Genomic DNA, 16,544 nt, shown 5'->3' with positions numbered 1-16,544 from the left:
TTCACCGGGAAATGTTTATCAGGAAATATTGCTTAGTGAAACTACATTATGTGACGCATTATATCAGAGACTGTATCTGTCAGTTTCTGCTCACCGTAGTAGTGACAATGTTTCTGGGTTCCATTGTGTCCGTAGCACTATGTGGGTTTGGTATGTATCTGTTTTCGAAAACTGAAATATATATTGAATCTCTGATTAAGTTGCTTTTCACTTTAATCTTACGCAATGTCTAACGTCTGTATCTAGTGTTGTTGAGTTCTGATTCTAATTACCTTTTCGTATACAGCTCTAGTGTCCATGACAATTGGATACCCACACACTGTTACACGTGCTGGTGAAGATGTTACCATGGCCATGAACCCAGAAAATGTCAGCTTCCAGTATTATTTAGCGGGGAATGGTTCTGTATCTAAGAGACTGTTACTGGTCCAGCCCAAGACACACCGTGTACGGGTATTCAACAATGGCTACATTACCAGGATACGATACACCGGGGAGGACTCACCATCACAGACCGGACAGCTGAGGTTTACCATCTACAATGTTACTGTACAGGACGCTGGTACTTACTACTGTCACGGAAGCAATGGAGAGAAAGTTACTGGATGTAGACATGTCCTCGTTGTAGCACGTGAGTACTGAGTGGAGTTAACAGAACGGTAGATAACTAAAAGAATGCGTCTAAACTAAAACGTAATTAACCATATATAAAGACTCGTGTGTGTGTACGTGCGTGTGCATGCATGTGCTTTTGTCGAGTTACACATGGCAAGCCTACTCACAGTATACCCGTGAAGATCCGGGTTAGAATTGGTCTTCTTTACCCCTTGCTTGTCGCACGAGACGACTAATGGGATTGGGTAGTCAGACTCGCTGACTTGGTTGACACATGTTATCGTATCCCAATTGCGTAGATGTATGCTCATGATGCTGGTCACGGGATTGTCCGGTCCAGACTTGATTATTTACAGATCGCAGCCATATATATATATATATATATGGAATGTTCTTACGTGTTAACAACAGTCCAACCAACTACTCACTCGCAGTATATCCGAATCCACCTGTCTCGTTGCTATAATCCCGAGCGCCAGTCAAGGTAACAACAACGAGCATATCTAATGTCATTTTTACGCCGCACCTTGGGATTAGTCCAGCCAACTGATTAAATGTTGTGTAGAACATTTAATCAACAAACCGATTAGGAGTATTAGCGTGTCGCTGGCGCTTATTTGATTGACAATAAAGGTGAATACGTCATTAATAAAAGTGTCAGAGCATTTAGTTCATTCAGTTCATTTAGTTCATTATGTCTCAGTGGATTCATATTTTAAAATGTTTTTCACACATTTCGTAAAACCATGTTGATTAGTACTGGTGTTAAGGTCTCGGCGAAGCTGTTAAATTGTTTTCACAGAGAGGCCAACCACACCTACCATCACCGGACCTGCCTCACCTGTATCAGGTGAGAATGTCACCCTCACATGCTCCAACTCCTCGTCCCGGAGTCTGCCCCCGGACCACCCCCAACTGACCATGACCTACATCTGGAGGAGGGACAGGACCCTCCTAGAATCTGGTGATGAGTCTCCAACAGGTGGAGATAACTTGACAATAACCCAGGTCAGCGGAGAGAACCAGGGAGACACCTACAGCTGCCAGGCTGTGGAGGAGGGGCTGGAGTCTGACTGGAGTCACGAACATGTACTGGATGTCCTCTGTGAGTAAGAACGTACCTTTGTTTACGGTACAGGAACCTCGCATATCTATGCAACTTAGCATACAACTTACATAGAACCGTTATGTTCTAAATCATTATTATGATAGTACCTTTGTGGTTCTGATAGGACTTAATGACAGCTACACAATAATGTGTCAATTTATATAGCTCCAAACTCCACACCATGTTTACTCATAGCGCTAACAAAAAGGCATTACTGGCGTCCGTTGATATAGAACTTTCGGAAGAGAACACAGCCAGAATCTGTGGTGAAGGCTTTCAGCTTCAAAGGCAAGCGGTGTCAGGTGTTATGTCCAATATACACGAACACTTTAAAATTATGTAATGTCATTGTTTCTCACCTGGACATATATTTTAAATGAGCAAAAAACGGGCACGGGCCACTCAGCTGAAATACGAAAGATCGACACAAAACTAACAATACATAATATGTACTGAATCAGATCAAAGCGATTGAAAGTATGGCATGAAAATTTCATGTTTACAATTTTCAGTCAGGAGTGTGTGATTTGACCCTGAAAACTCTGACCATGCACAGATGCAAGAAAATTATGGGAAAAATAATCTACAGTGATTTATCGACGAGTACCCGTAAAGGTCCCGGGGTAGAATAGGCCTTCAGCAACCTATGCTTGCCATAAAAAGCGACTCTGCTTGTCGTAGGACGCGACTAACGGAATGGGGTGGTCAGGCTCGCTGACTTGGTTGACACATGTCATCGGTTCCCATTTGCGCAGATCGATGGTCATGTTATTGATCACTGGATTGTCTGGTCCAGACTCGATTATTTATAGGCCGCTGCTATATAGCTGGAATATTGCTGAGTGCGGCGTAAAACTCAACCTACTCACTCACTCACTCATGGGGTTTTTGTCCTCAAAAACGCTTCTTTTTAAAATCGTGACAATATTGGGTTTACAATTAAGAATACGGTAAAATGCATGAAACGTTGACAATATCTGGTACAGGCACTGATCATTAGAGATACAATCGTAAGGGCATCAGATGAGATATACAGGAACGTCAAGATAATACATGACTCGAACTGTCAACGTTGGTCAGGCGGAGCATACACATGACAATATCGGACGTGTACATACAAAATACAGTTGACTGTAGATTCCCACTGTTAACAAAATCACAGTTGAGCGGCTATCCAGCTCGTACAAAGAAAACATTGGACGTTTCCCCTGCTGCGGTCGCGGTCGACCATCCAGTCGGAATACCTGACTGATACGTACACGTATGACTTAGAGGAACGAAAACAGAATGTGCGTAATGTGTCGTCGTTTGCATTTGAATGTAATATTTTCGTGACAACAGTAAGATCTTTGAAACTGGGAGTCTTATATTGGTGAGCCTAGACTCGACAAGGCTAGCAGATGTAGATGTGATCAACACTAAAAGTAGAATAGGCATTGAGTAAAAAATAAAACCTAACCAACTTCAAAAGTCTAAACCGAAAGTTGATGAAATATTAATTCAAGTGAAATTGATATAAGGTGGTTGTCAAGATCACAGATGATTTCGTTTATATAATTAGTTTATGGTACTGTAAATAGATGTAGTATGGTATTGTTAGAGTGTGTTATATATTGTTATATATGGCACAGCCATCAACCATTACACAAGCCCCTTAAACTCCGTGAGGGAAACCATCGCCTGGGTGTGAGGGATACCACACAAATACTATGACGTCACCAAGTGGAACCAAAGTGCACTGACATTCTGATTACATTGTAAAGAGAAAGTGTTCTCTCTGAGTGGAAAATTCCTTTATTGTTATTTAGTTCAATTGTTTAGTTTCTGATTGGGATTATATGTAATCATTATCTATATTAGTGAGGGTATTAGGATTTTAGTGTAGTTAGTAGTAGTAGTAGTATTATTAGAACTTTAGCAATATAAGTGGTAGACAGAACTGTATATGTAGCTAGGTTAGGTAATTAGATTAGTTAGTTGTATTTGCACCTGTAGAATTAGTTTAGTATAGGTATTGGGGTTACTTATATCTTAAGGGGAGGAATAAAGTTTTGCAAAACAAACTATTCTTCTGTTGTGGTTACTTTGGTATGTGACAGTGGTATTGGTATGATAGAAGAAAATATCAAGTTATCAAATTATTATTTCTGATTATATCACATGCTTTGCAGATGGACCTGACCAGATACAGTTTCACGGCACAAGGGACGATCTGGAGGTAGAAGAAGGGAAACCTGTAACAGTGAGATGTTCTGCTGACTGTAACCCTGCCTGCACTGTAACCTGGTGGGACACATCCAGACAGATGGTGATTACAGGACACAGGAAGGCTGTGTTGTCTATACCAGCTATAGATGTGTCTGTGTCTGGACAGTACACGTGTCACGTCAACAACAGCCATGGGAGTGCATCACGCAACCTGACACTAGAGGTCTTCAGTAAGGCCTCCACAGATTCCGGAAACATGCTTTGTGACAGAATATGTAAAATTCAAGATTATATTTGCATGAGATATGTAATAAAGTTTTTACTCCCTTCAAATTGATGCAATGACAGTAGCACTGGTAACTTGACCATTATTATTGGATCCCTCTATGAAGATGGATCGATGGGTGTTGTATCGAGAACGCAACTGGTTATATTGCAGTTGGAAAGTGTCATTTTAGATGAACATCGGAAGGGTCAACCCGGTTGACATGCCATGAACCTAATTAAAATCTTCTTAAGAGGGGTGATGTTTCTGGGGTATAAGTGATATAAAACTCCACTCATTTACTCACTCACATCATGTACCTTAAATAAAGCAACATATCTTGGATGTTATTTGTTTCTGAAAAGTAAACAGGATTATACAATGCTAAACTGAATGTTGTCCATATTAAATGTTTCAGCACGTGAGCTTAATGAATCTGGTGTCGTTTCCATCGTCCCAGTGACTGCTGTCTGCTCCATCCTGATCGTGATCATCACTGTCGTCGTCATGGTTGTTGTTTGTAGAAAACAGAGACGTGGAGGTAAAACGGTGTGATGTGACAGTGAATGACTAGAACTCACAAACACTTTGGTTCAGTAATTACATATACCGATCTCACTTAATAGCGTGTTGAGTGGATGCTTGTGCGTGTGCGTGAGTGTGCGTGTGCGTGTGTGCGTGTGTGCGTGTGTGCGTGTGTATGTGTTCAGTGCATCGTCAGTAAGTTATCCCTTTGCACTTTCTTATATGTAGTGAATAATGTATGACAGTCTGGGAAAACGACGCGCTGGTTAGGAAGGTGGGGATGGGGGATCAGATAGTTACCAGAGTAGTACTTTAAATAGTTTTACCCCACAACTCATATACATCTATGCACCTATAGAAATGTTAAGCAGTACTAATAAGTATTGATTTCAAGCCTCTTCTTTGTCTGTAAAACATATTACAATACTTTGGTATGTAGAGGCTGATGTCTATTTCCACCCATACTCAGTAGAAAGCTAGCTGATAATTATTTCACTTCATACTGACATGTGATACATTTTCAAGGAAATGATGATTTTGTCCTACCTATATTACTGATTCTCTCTAGGTGTGATTTGTTACGTGTCTGTTGTGTATCTTGATTAAATGTAAAAGTGTCCTTGATGGTAACAATTCATCAAGGAAGAAGACTAAGTCTCTTGTGGGGAAATGGAATCTGAGACCGTCTTTAAGGAAGAGTTTGAAAGAGGACAGATTGTGAGAGGAGACTGTGAAGTATACTGAACTACTTTAGAAACGCACCATTGGGATAAGACGTTGAATCTCCGTTTTAAACGAAGAAAAGAACTTGTCCCTCTTGACACTGAAATTGTCAATCAGGGTTGAAACACAAGAAAAAACAAAAGTAGTCAGTGCAAAGTTGAATTAACGATAACGTTGAAGGGATCAAATTTATTTCCAAACGCGCTCAAAACTTTCACAGAGCCAATGTCAGTAACGGTTTTGACCGTCATTTGCATAATCCTGCTGCAAAATGTGAAGACGTTGATCTGGCGCCATGCTGGGAGCAGGAACGACTCTTGTTCTCAGTAAGTATCATTTTGAGCTGTAACTCGACTACGGCAGACGTCCACACGTGTCCTACCATGACTATCAGTCTCTCAACAAATCATTAGTAATACGCTTCCCTCAGCCCTGCTGAACTCAACAATCACCGTTACGCTGTCCACGTCACTCTGATCCTTGTATACGCATGACTGAGATGAAATCAGGACTCGTCAGTGAATAGAATACTTATGCGCACGCAGCCCTTGCTGACGTAATCGCTATCGTACCGTCTGGAGACTGACGATATCCCTTCTTCCATGAATGGTAATATCTGTTCTGGAGGCTGGCTTGAACTTGTATGCGGCGATCTCGGGCTAGACACATGGTTGGCAAAGATGTGCTCGATCACATGTTGTACCCAAGTCAACAATTTGGTGCAGTTCAAAATTTCGGTGTGATTTTGGTATACAGTTGACTGATCTGACAATGTGTTGTGAAAACGCCACGTTTATGCATTTTCACGGATTTTGCAGGTGAAAAGTTGATTTCCAGCAAATGGTGGGTCACGTGGGCATTTCTTGGTATGCGTCAAGTTCATCTGTGAAAGTCAGATTAATTTGAGCACAGTTTCTGTTCGTTTTGCATCCTCCATAATGAATGATAATATGATACTCGCGTTTCTAAAGTAATTCTGTATGGAACCTTCAAGATGATGCTTGAAGAGGATATATATCAACAGTGTGCACAAATTTACATGTTTAATGGACTTCAGTTTCCAAGTTTATGTTTACATTGGCTCCAGGACACTAGTTTTAATCGACATTCATGCTTCAAGACACTGGTGTTACTCAGGTTGCGTTTGTTCTACAAACATGTCGTTCTACAAACATGTCGTTCTATAAACATGTCGTTCTACAAATAGCAAGATATTTATTTCCACTTCAAAGATGTATAATTATACCGGAAATTCGTTTATCTTCTATTTTGCATCTAACATTGTGGATATGTCATTATTTACACAAAATTATTTGTTTCAGGTAAAGGATGCACATGTAATCGGTGAGTAAGGCCAAATGTGTAAACAGCTGACTTAAAATTATGTAGTAGCTGCTATTGTGGAAACACTTAATCACAAATACAGTGATTTGATTAGCTCTATTTCACTTATCAGTAGCAGTATATGTGAGGCATAAGCCCAAGCAGAATTAATGGCACATCGGTAATGAGCTGTTGGTGTCAAAAAGATTTCGTTCTTTCAGGCAAACGTTAGAAGAGCTTCAAATACTATTAACTTACTTACCCATTTTGCTAACACATTCATGCATATAACTGTAACAACTTTTTTGTCCTTTTGCAAAATTTTGTGTCTGAGGACAGCGGATTGCTTTTTGTAAATATCCTTGATTCCAACTACCTTCTACATTTCCTTCCCCCAGCGTTGTCACTTACACCCGTGACGCAGACACAGGCGGAGGCTACGAGGAGATAGTAGGTTGGTGCTGGACGTCATTCTAGTACGTCACGTCGGTTGATTCAGATGACGTTAAACAGGTCATGCGAAGTATTTAAGGGGTAGTGTTATGTAGAATGTCTGAAAAACAGTCCGGAACCGTTTGCAACCAAGACTACAGGTCTATTAACATTTTATAATTCTGACAACTATTAGCACTGATTGACCTTCTACTGAAACTCATACCGTATGATGTACAGTATCTCTTAAACTCTTAAACTTCTAAATGGAGAAAAAATGGTAACATCAGTGTGCAAGAAATAAATATATACTTTAAGTTGGTATGCATAATTGTTCCCACACACTTTAAACTTTCAGAGAGAGGATGTGCTCGTCATCGGTGAGTATGTTCATCAATCTTCAAGTAAGATGAATAAATATTTCATCACCACATGGGTGTAATTACCCGTGGTAAAGTGATTTTCATCAACCCATACTTGTCGTAAAAGCTGACGAACAGCTTGTGCTGTTGAACACTGGATTATGTGATCCAAGACCATTTATTTATAGATCGTCAACATATAGTTGTCATATTGTTGAGTGTGGCGTTAAACAACAAACCAACCAGACAAAACTATACACGACTAGGAGCGCGACATGAACTGAGAGCGTGTCACAGCTTAATAATTTCCTCTCATTATGCTCACGTTCAATGTTCCCTTTTACCAGTGTGGTGTCGTATCACAGGGAAGACGAAAATGATGGGAGCTACCAGGAAATAGAAGGTTGGTGTCTGAAGGTTAACAACTAGCATGATGTGTAACCACTGTGAAACTCGAACTGCCGTATAGGGTACTGATATGTCGAGTAAACGTAGCACGAACTGGCTAGTGTCTGAAGCCTGGAACAGGACTGTGTCTCAAACCAACCAAGGAGACCAAAACCCCCGATTATTTAGTCTGAAATAGCCATAATAGAATAGCTATAACATTGTAAATAGAGTCGGATATTCCAGATGTCCGAATACGTAGGACATTTCTCAGTGTTCATAAAGGACGACCAGATATTGGTGATAGGACGTGTTGGGGAAAAGGATCCACTAGTCTGGAGAGCTGTAATGGTCATCCCGGTGAATGATTCTTCCTTATTCATCGCTTGCTTACTTTATTGTGTCATAGTTCTTGTAGAGCAAAATACTGTTTTGTCAGTTGACATTATTTATGTCATAAAGTTATTTAGTGCTGTAACAGGAACTAGAAAATACACCATGGTGAAATACGTCGCTATATTGTCACATGAATTATCATACTTAATACGGATATGTGTCATCTTTGTCTTGTATCAGAAGGTGATGCAAACGTAGACGACATCGTCCCCATCGTAGCTGTCTACTCCATTATGCTGACTGCTGTGGCAGTTGTGGTGGCAGCAGTCACTGTTCTTGTTTGCAGGGACGTGAAAGGTACAACGAATGCATGAATATTTTTGCATGCAATGTAAGTTTCAACCCCCACCCCTCCAATCCCCAACACACCACAACCAACAAAAATTTACCCCAACGTGAGGGCCTGGTCAGAACTTCAACAACCATGCTTGTTACAACAGGTGAGAAACGCTGGTTGATTATGCTCATGCATGTTTTTCCGACGTATCCCAGTTGCGTAAATCTTTATATCAACCACTGGGTGTTCTCGGCAAGTCTGGCGTGTATCAGACAAGCGTAGTCTAGCTGGGATATTGTTGAATGCAGCGTCGAACAGTATACGGGCATATCCGTGGTTCACCTTGACGTGCTGCAATATTTTCTTCTCATTTTAGTTTGTGAAGTTGTTTTGATTCCTTTATTCAGTAATGGAGCGGTCGGTAGGCCAGTGGATAGGGTGTTCACGCCACAGACGCAGGTTCGATTCCCCATATGAGCATAATGAAGCCATATTTATAGTGTTCTAGTTTTGGTGATATTGATGGACTAGTCTGAGAGCGACTAATTCTTTACTGTTACTCAGTCTTTTGTTTTACTTGCAGAGATCCAGGACAACAGGTACACGTTTTCATGTTTTTATCTTAAGTGCTGGAGTCAGTCATCGTAATAACTAGTGAACAAATCTTCATATGAACGGTTGCTGTCTTCTGTGTCAAACACCATTTACTCAACGTACCTTTAGAAATCTTAGATAAACGCCGGCATCGATTACCTGTGGAAATGACAGAGAAAGTAGCAAATGTATCTATGTAACTGATGCACAATTTGCTAAAAAAGTGTTGGAAATCTATGACCATAGTTGAAGTGGTTTATAGGAGGTGATTTCCGTTGCACACTGCTTGAAAGAAAAATACATACACCTATGGGCAAGTGCAACATAAGTGTAATGTTGTGATTACAGATTTGGTGAATATCTCACTGTGATGGCAGAGAGATTATCCCATGACTTCAGTGATGTACCTCGTGCTTCCAACAACGATGTCTTACCCCTATACGATTACGAACGACTCCTGCGGGATCAGTTCCACATCTACACATCTCTCCATCCTTCATCTTCCTCAAAAGAGGACCACAGTACCAGGTGAAACCTAAACTGACGGTACAGTTCCACGGCTACACGTCTCTCCATCCTTCATCTTCCTCATCAATGGACCACAGTACCAGGTGAAACCTAAACTGACGGTACAGTTCCACGGCTACACGTCTCTCCATCCTTCATCTTCCTCAACAGGGGACCACAGTACCAGCTAAAACCTATACTGACGGTACAGTTCCACATCTACACGTCTCTCCATCCTTCATCTTCCTCAACAGAGGACCACAGTACTAGGTGAAACCCAAACTGACGGTACAGTTCCACATCTGCACGTCTTTCCATCCTTCATCTTCCTCAACAGAGGACCACAGTACTAGGTGAAACCTAAACTGACGGTACAGTTCCACATCTACACGTCTTTCCATCCTTCATCTTCCTCAACAGAGGACCACAGTACTAGGTGAAACCCAAACTGACGGTACAGTTCCACATCTGCACGTGTCTCCACTTTTCAACACAGCCTATACAGTTCAACATCTCAACAAGCTAACGTTTCAGCTGCCAAAACAAAAGTACTTCATTTACTAATCATCCAACAACAGGAAATGTTTTCCACGATGCTATTTTTAACAGAGGATTGTGCACACAATTTGTCAATCAATATAGCTTTAACCTTTTTTATCAGAAAGATTTAACTCTTATGCTTTCTCAACACACCGATCGACATTTTATTACTCATCCGTTGTAGAAATCACTGTTAGGTAATTTTAGAAAGTTACACATTGTGTAATAACATCACGTGATGGCGTACGTATGACGTCAAAGTGTTTTATTGTTATGACGTGCTAATACCTCGGTCACAATAGCATTAGACCTTGCTTGACTTTCGGAAAGCTTAGTGTCATCACACTCGTGGAATTCCTAGTAAAGAAGTACTTTGCTCGATATTATTTTGCTAATGCCGGGTGAGTAATAAATAAAATACGAAACTGTGTCCCGTGTAACACCATATTTATAAAACTCGTGAATGGCATCGGTATCTAACGAGCGAAAGCGATTTAGACCCCAAACCATTCACTCGTTTGATAAATAAGGTATTACATGGGACATAGTTTAGTTTTCTCTATATATCAAACACTACACACATAATAGGATTGCACATGGTAATTTGCACATGAGGTAAATGGATGGGCTTGTCGGCCAAGGCTCCACAATTTCTTAATTCCATAAATCATAAGTAACAGATCGGTTTCCGATTGTGATCTTTTGATTGTCAGCACCTCAAATAAAACTCTACATAAATATAATACCCATTCTCAACATACATGCACACGCGCGCATGGACACACACGCACTCACGCACGCACGCACTCACGCACGCACGCACGGACTAACACTCTCACACACGATTCAATAAGAATCGCTAAAAATCGTTAAATCGTTGTTTTTATGTCTTCTATAAATGTTTTAAAAGTTTTACTTTAGTTTTAAATGCTGCAAATTTGATCAACCAGATTACTTCAAACAGATGTCCCACATTAAACAGGAATTCACATTACTGCTATCCTACTTCCGGATTGGTATCACTCTGCCTAGAATGTATTCCTCAGGAGGTATTTGTCTTAGGACTGACGTATCGTGATCTGTAGCTTAACACCAGCTGACATTTGAACAACCCGTTTCCTGCAGATATCAGTCAACCACTCGTGTAAAGAAATAGAGAATCTCATCGAAATGTCTACTGATATCAAGTATATCAACACAAGTTGATAAAGTAACAAATATCCGAGGCTTGGCAAGGATATTATCACCTTTACCAACGGGTATTGATATAATTGATATCAGTAAACACGAGAGTGAGATTCTGTTTATCATCCAAAATCATTCTTGATTAGTTTTCAGTGAAAACTGTACATGTCTGAAGACTGCACTGCCATCAGACTTCCGGTGCATCGATGTCATAACATTGTGACGTTATCGAGTTCATGACGTCATAGCATTGTCAGGGCTTTGTGCAAAATCTACTGTTAAAATGATATCTCCTACGAGATGTTGTCTGATCTGACACAATCCATATCTCCTGTTGTACACAGTTTTGGATGATAAATGCTGAAGTTACAAATGGAATGTGAAATAACACCCTTCGAAAACGATACAGCTGTGTATTTCTGTACTGTGGCACAGAAAACGATTTTAACTGTACGTGGTTTCAGATCGGACAAAGGCACGAGGCAGTTTTCAATGGAGCTGGGCGTAATAGATTGTTAATGACCAGGAAGGAAGACGTCATTACAGACTGGTTCTTAAAATATGGTTTCCAACTACTTCATGTTTCCACTTATTTACCAGTCTGTCATTAACACGTCCAGTCATCAAAGACATGCTCTTCTAGTTCCACCACTGCTTTCTGTTTCCTGTCTTTAATTCCTGTCTGACACTTCTCTTCCTAGGGGATTTTGCAATTGTTTGTTACTTGAGGTATGCTGCCAAAAGTACCCTTTCAGAAAGTATAACTTCTAGGTTTAGAACTGCAGAAGCGATGGGAGTGAGAGTCCGGTTCAAGCGAACATTGTATTCTTGCCACTTGCATTAAATATGCTATCTTAAATTAGGTACATATAATACTCTAATTCAATATTTCATGGAACATTTAAATGTAAGAATATACAAAGGATTTCTGCCACATATACCCAATACTGTGTAGGTTGGTGTCAATGTCTTCACTCCAAGAAAGCTTCTACATACAAAGATGTGAATGGTTTGTATATTTGTTACGCTCTCTAACTCAGCAAACCTCAGACTCATGCAGTAAAATAAGAATAATTTTATCGCCAGGAATGTATTGTAAATTGTGCTGAAAACGACAAGGCAATATCAGTAATCCCTATCTAATTAATGGACCAGTAACGTCTTGCTTCACTTTATTAATTCTTCTGGTAGTTCATCCTAAACACAAGTAACCCCATGTTTCCAGAAGATTGAGTCATGCAGTGTTATCAACCTTTTGCAATTGAATGGTTGCACTGCCCGACAGAATCAAAAGGAGATGAAATCTGTTTATGATGAAGACAGTCCATCTTTTGATACTTGTGAGATGTAAAACGGAATTTTCAAACTGAACATATGTCGCTGACAAATGAGCCAAGATGTGGACACCATTATGATGATACCTTTGAGGTCATTGAAGAGACGGAGTGTTTACATGAAATTAGGGGGTCTATTTAAGAGGTCTGCACAAGGTCAAGAAATGTTGGGAGAAATATGTTACTGTGGATGGTGACAATGTAAAGAGCTCTTAAGGTCCAAAAATCAAAAATGAAGTTTCTACCCTGAAAACGTCTTGGTGATAATTAGAACCTCCTTTATATTCCCTCGTACATAAACGACCAGTAGCTGAATGGTGTGCTACGTAGTCATTAACAGAATGGTTTACAACGAATTATCACAGCATGTTCACAAAGCAATCAGCTAACAAAGAACATAAACATCACATATAGATTTGTTACAGATACTACATTGGTCTCGATAACATTCAAAAGTATACAGGTAAAGCAATTGTTCAGTTAATACTCACACATCAGCACGGTGGACGTTCACTCAACCTACATTTTCACAAAACAGCGTAGCGTTAACCGTATTAAATGAACTTTCTTAAACAGTAATGCAGAATACGTGAGCCATATTATACAACCAACTTTATCATACGATTCAGGGGTATGGGGATTCCAGCGGTATGAATGTTTGGAGAACGTTCTTAGTGTTGGCTCCTCTACACCAAATTGTATGGTGCATGGTGAATGTGGGAGAAAGCCAATATATATTAATTCCCAGATGTTTAAAACACTGGTTCAAACTTCTCCATATGCATGGACACCGTCTTCCCAGTATAGCTACAACGTGATTTTACATTCAGATAACATGGGGGAAATTACACAGGTATCGCGTGTAAGGAATCTTCTATTTGTCCATGGCTATGGTTGTATATGGTTTGGTGATTCAGTTGGAAATGTAGACATGTTTCTCAAAGAATTTTGAACTCGGTCTGTAAATATATTTAGCTCGAGTGGCATTCAACTTTAGAAGATGATTCACGTTATGCCTATTACAAAACGTTCAAGACTTTATTTCAACCGGAATTTTTTTCATCAATACTCACGCCGGAAACTGTAGGGAACCGTTTCATCTAATATGGGCTAGGTTCATTAGACCATGTCGAAAATGAGGGAAGAAAATTGTTCATTGCAAAATCGGAACGAATATGTCAGTTATGCATATACAAATAGGAAATGAAATTCACTCTGTGTGCGTCTGTCCATTTTATAGTGATCTTCGAAAGAAATATATTACAAATCATTTGATAAGGACTAAGAACGAACCTCAGATATCAAACCTTTCACTATACATTATTATAATAAACATGCACTAGTTAAAAGTAACAAAGTCTTTAAAGAATGTATCATTCCCGTGTGAAACAGTATGATATGTATATGAGTGGGTTGCCGTTTGTACAATAAACCTTTTGACTTTGGTAGAGGTTGCACCGTTGCACATCAACGTGAAGGTAGTGCCAAGGGAAACAAATAGTAAAGCGATGTCCGTTAGATTGAAGTTAAAATAGAATAGCAGTAGTAAAAATTTATCGAACCAGAAGGAAGCAACGTTACATACCTGACTGAATTTACTACACCCCTTAAGTTGCGACTGTTATTCGTATTCTGTTCTGTTCTAGCTATCGCAGATAATCGCGTTCACATATAAAACTTACTATTGTGAACTTGAGATTAGTTTGGACGATAGTCAGTCGCAAGCATTCCACGGGCATATGTGGTAGGGGATTTGACCCTGGGATATATCCATTCAAAACAGATAAACGTACAACGCCTTGGTTCTATTAGCTTTAGAGATACTGGGCCCGGATACTCGTTACCAGTGTGAACTTTGACATATTTAAGACTGAGAAGCATGGTCAGTTAGTTTTAATATCTCCAGTTTTCAATAACACATATCAAATCTGCTTATACTACTAAAACATATTAGGAGAAGCAAACGAGTGAGTGAGTTTAGTTTTACGCCTCACTCAGCAATAATCCAGCTATATGATGGTGGTCTGTAAATAGTCGAGTCTGGATCAGACAATCCAGTGACCAACAACGTGAGCATCGATCTGCGCAATTGGGAACCGATGACGTATGTCAACCAAGTCATCGAGCCTGACCATCCGATCCCGTTAGTCGCCTTTTATGGCAAGCATGGGTTGCTGAAGGTCTATTCTACCCCGAACCTTCACTAGTCGGAGAAGCAAGTAATACCCAAATACGTATACAGTGGCACGCACTCGAGACATTTCGCTTAAAATGCGTGTCCCTTTAGGCAAACCATAATGAAAACGGTTGAATCATCTCTGGACAAAAGTAGATATTAGGTTTACATGTGGATTCAGTTCATGTGCTAATTAGATAGACAATAGATATTGGCTAAGAAAATATAATCCGTTCGTCGACTCAAGGCTTAACACATGAACGTTCTGGATTGAATATAGCTTGTAGGCCATTTAACTCATTTCCTAGTTGTAAGTCTATGTAACATCATCTATGGTCTCCAAAGACAATTGAATTTTCTGGAATCGTTTTGCCCCAGTGGGTTTGGAACTGAATCTCGACACATCAGCTATTATTGTGCTCCGTAACGACGTCATCATTGTCAGTGACTGTTAGTGACGCATTATAAATATCTCAGTATAATATTTTCATCGAGACTGGTTCAACAAGCGTATAAAGTCTGTTTGTCTGTATTTAGAATTTTCAATAATAAGAAGGAACTCCACGTACCCAAATAAAAGTAAGTAAGTTCTGTTTCAAGTTGTTGTTAATGAATGAACATTATTACGCTCGAAACTAGAACTCATCATTTGATCCAGGGATTTTGTAAATATAGAGCATCCCACAACCATTTCAAAGTCAACATATATAGGAATGACGATGATACACCAATAACAGAATTTTACCGTTCACACTGTGATGGTCGGCACAAACTCAAACATACAACCCTATTTTTTTCATTTGTTAGGAAAAAAACAGGATATACGAGATGAATAGTTTTCACTGCTACAAAATGTTTATTATGGACAACTAACTGTTCCTGCCGAATGTTCAATATAACCACTTTATTCCCTCACAATATCTTCAAACATCGATCAACCTTTCTATACCCATATTTTGACCATTCGTAGATGATTTGTAAACTGTACAGGCAAACATGACCCCATAACCAATACAACAATCTGTCTGATTAACGGTATCGGGTGACTAGTTGACTTGGTTGAGCAGTTGATGTTCATGCTATTGATCACTGGATTCTCTATTCCAGACTCGATTATATACAAACCGCCGCCATATAGCTGCAATAATACTTAACAAAAGCAGTTTTGTGAGTAATTTGTCACCAACATTATTTGTCTGTGGATATGAATGTAAACAACTCATTACTGACTATGTAACGTTAAGCGCACGTAAACATAGGTTCAAATTCAACGGGAAGTTACCCGCTTTTTTAGGGAAATATTATCCAGCGAAACTAAATATTTCAACGCTTAAAAACAAATGTCAAAGTGCGTGATGTGTCAGTATGAATTTACCACGCCAGTAGATATGTCTGTGACTCACATTCTGTTTTGGGGCTTACATGTGTGTGGTATGTATGTGCTAGCTGAAAAGAGCATTTGAATTATCCTGAGCTTTACATGACTTTTTATAAGTGACCAGTGTTTTCTATGAAAATAGTATTGCTTCATATTTTGACGCTTTAATTTGTGACTTACATTTCGTTTGCGTGCCTGTATATGTGGTA

General features: G+C 39.7%; 1 pseudogene; it reads left to right on the top strand.

Annotated features, from left to right (window-relative positions):
* The first annotated feature begins 300 nt into the window (after positions 1 to 300).
* LOC137260654 (carcinoembryonic antigen-related cell adhesion molecule 6-like) lies at positions 301 to 9,759 on the top strand (annotated as a pseudogene).
* Positions 9,760 to 16,544: the final 6,785 nt, after the last annotated feature.

The sequence above is a fragment of the Haliotis asinina genome, chromosome 1, assembly GCF_037392515.1.
Source record: "Haliotis asinina isolate JCU_RB_2024 chromosome 1, JCU_Hal_asi_v2, whole genome shotgun sequence".
Lineage (NCBI taxonomy): Eukaryota > Metazoa > Mollusca > Gastropoda > Lepetellida > Haliotidae > Haliotis > Haliotis asinina.
Note: the sequence above shows the minus strand (reverse complement) of the source record. Positions and strands in the feature narration are given on the sequence as shown.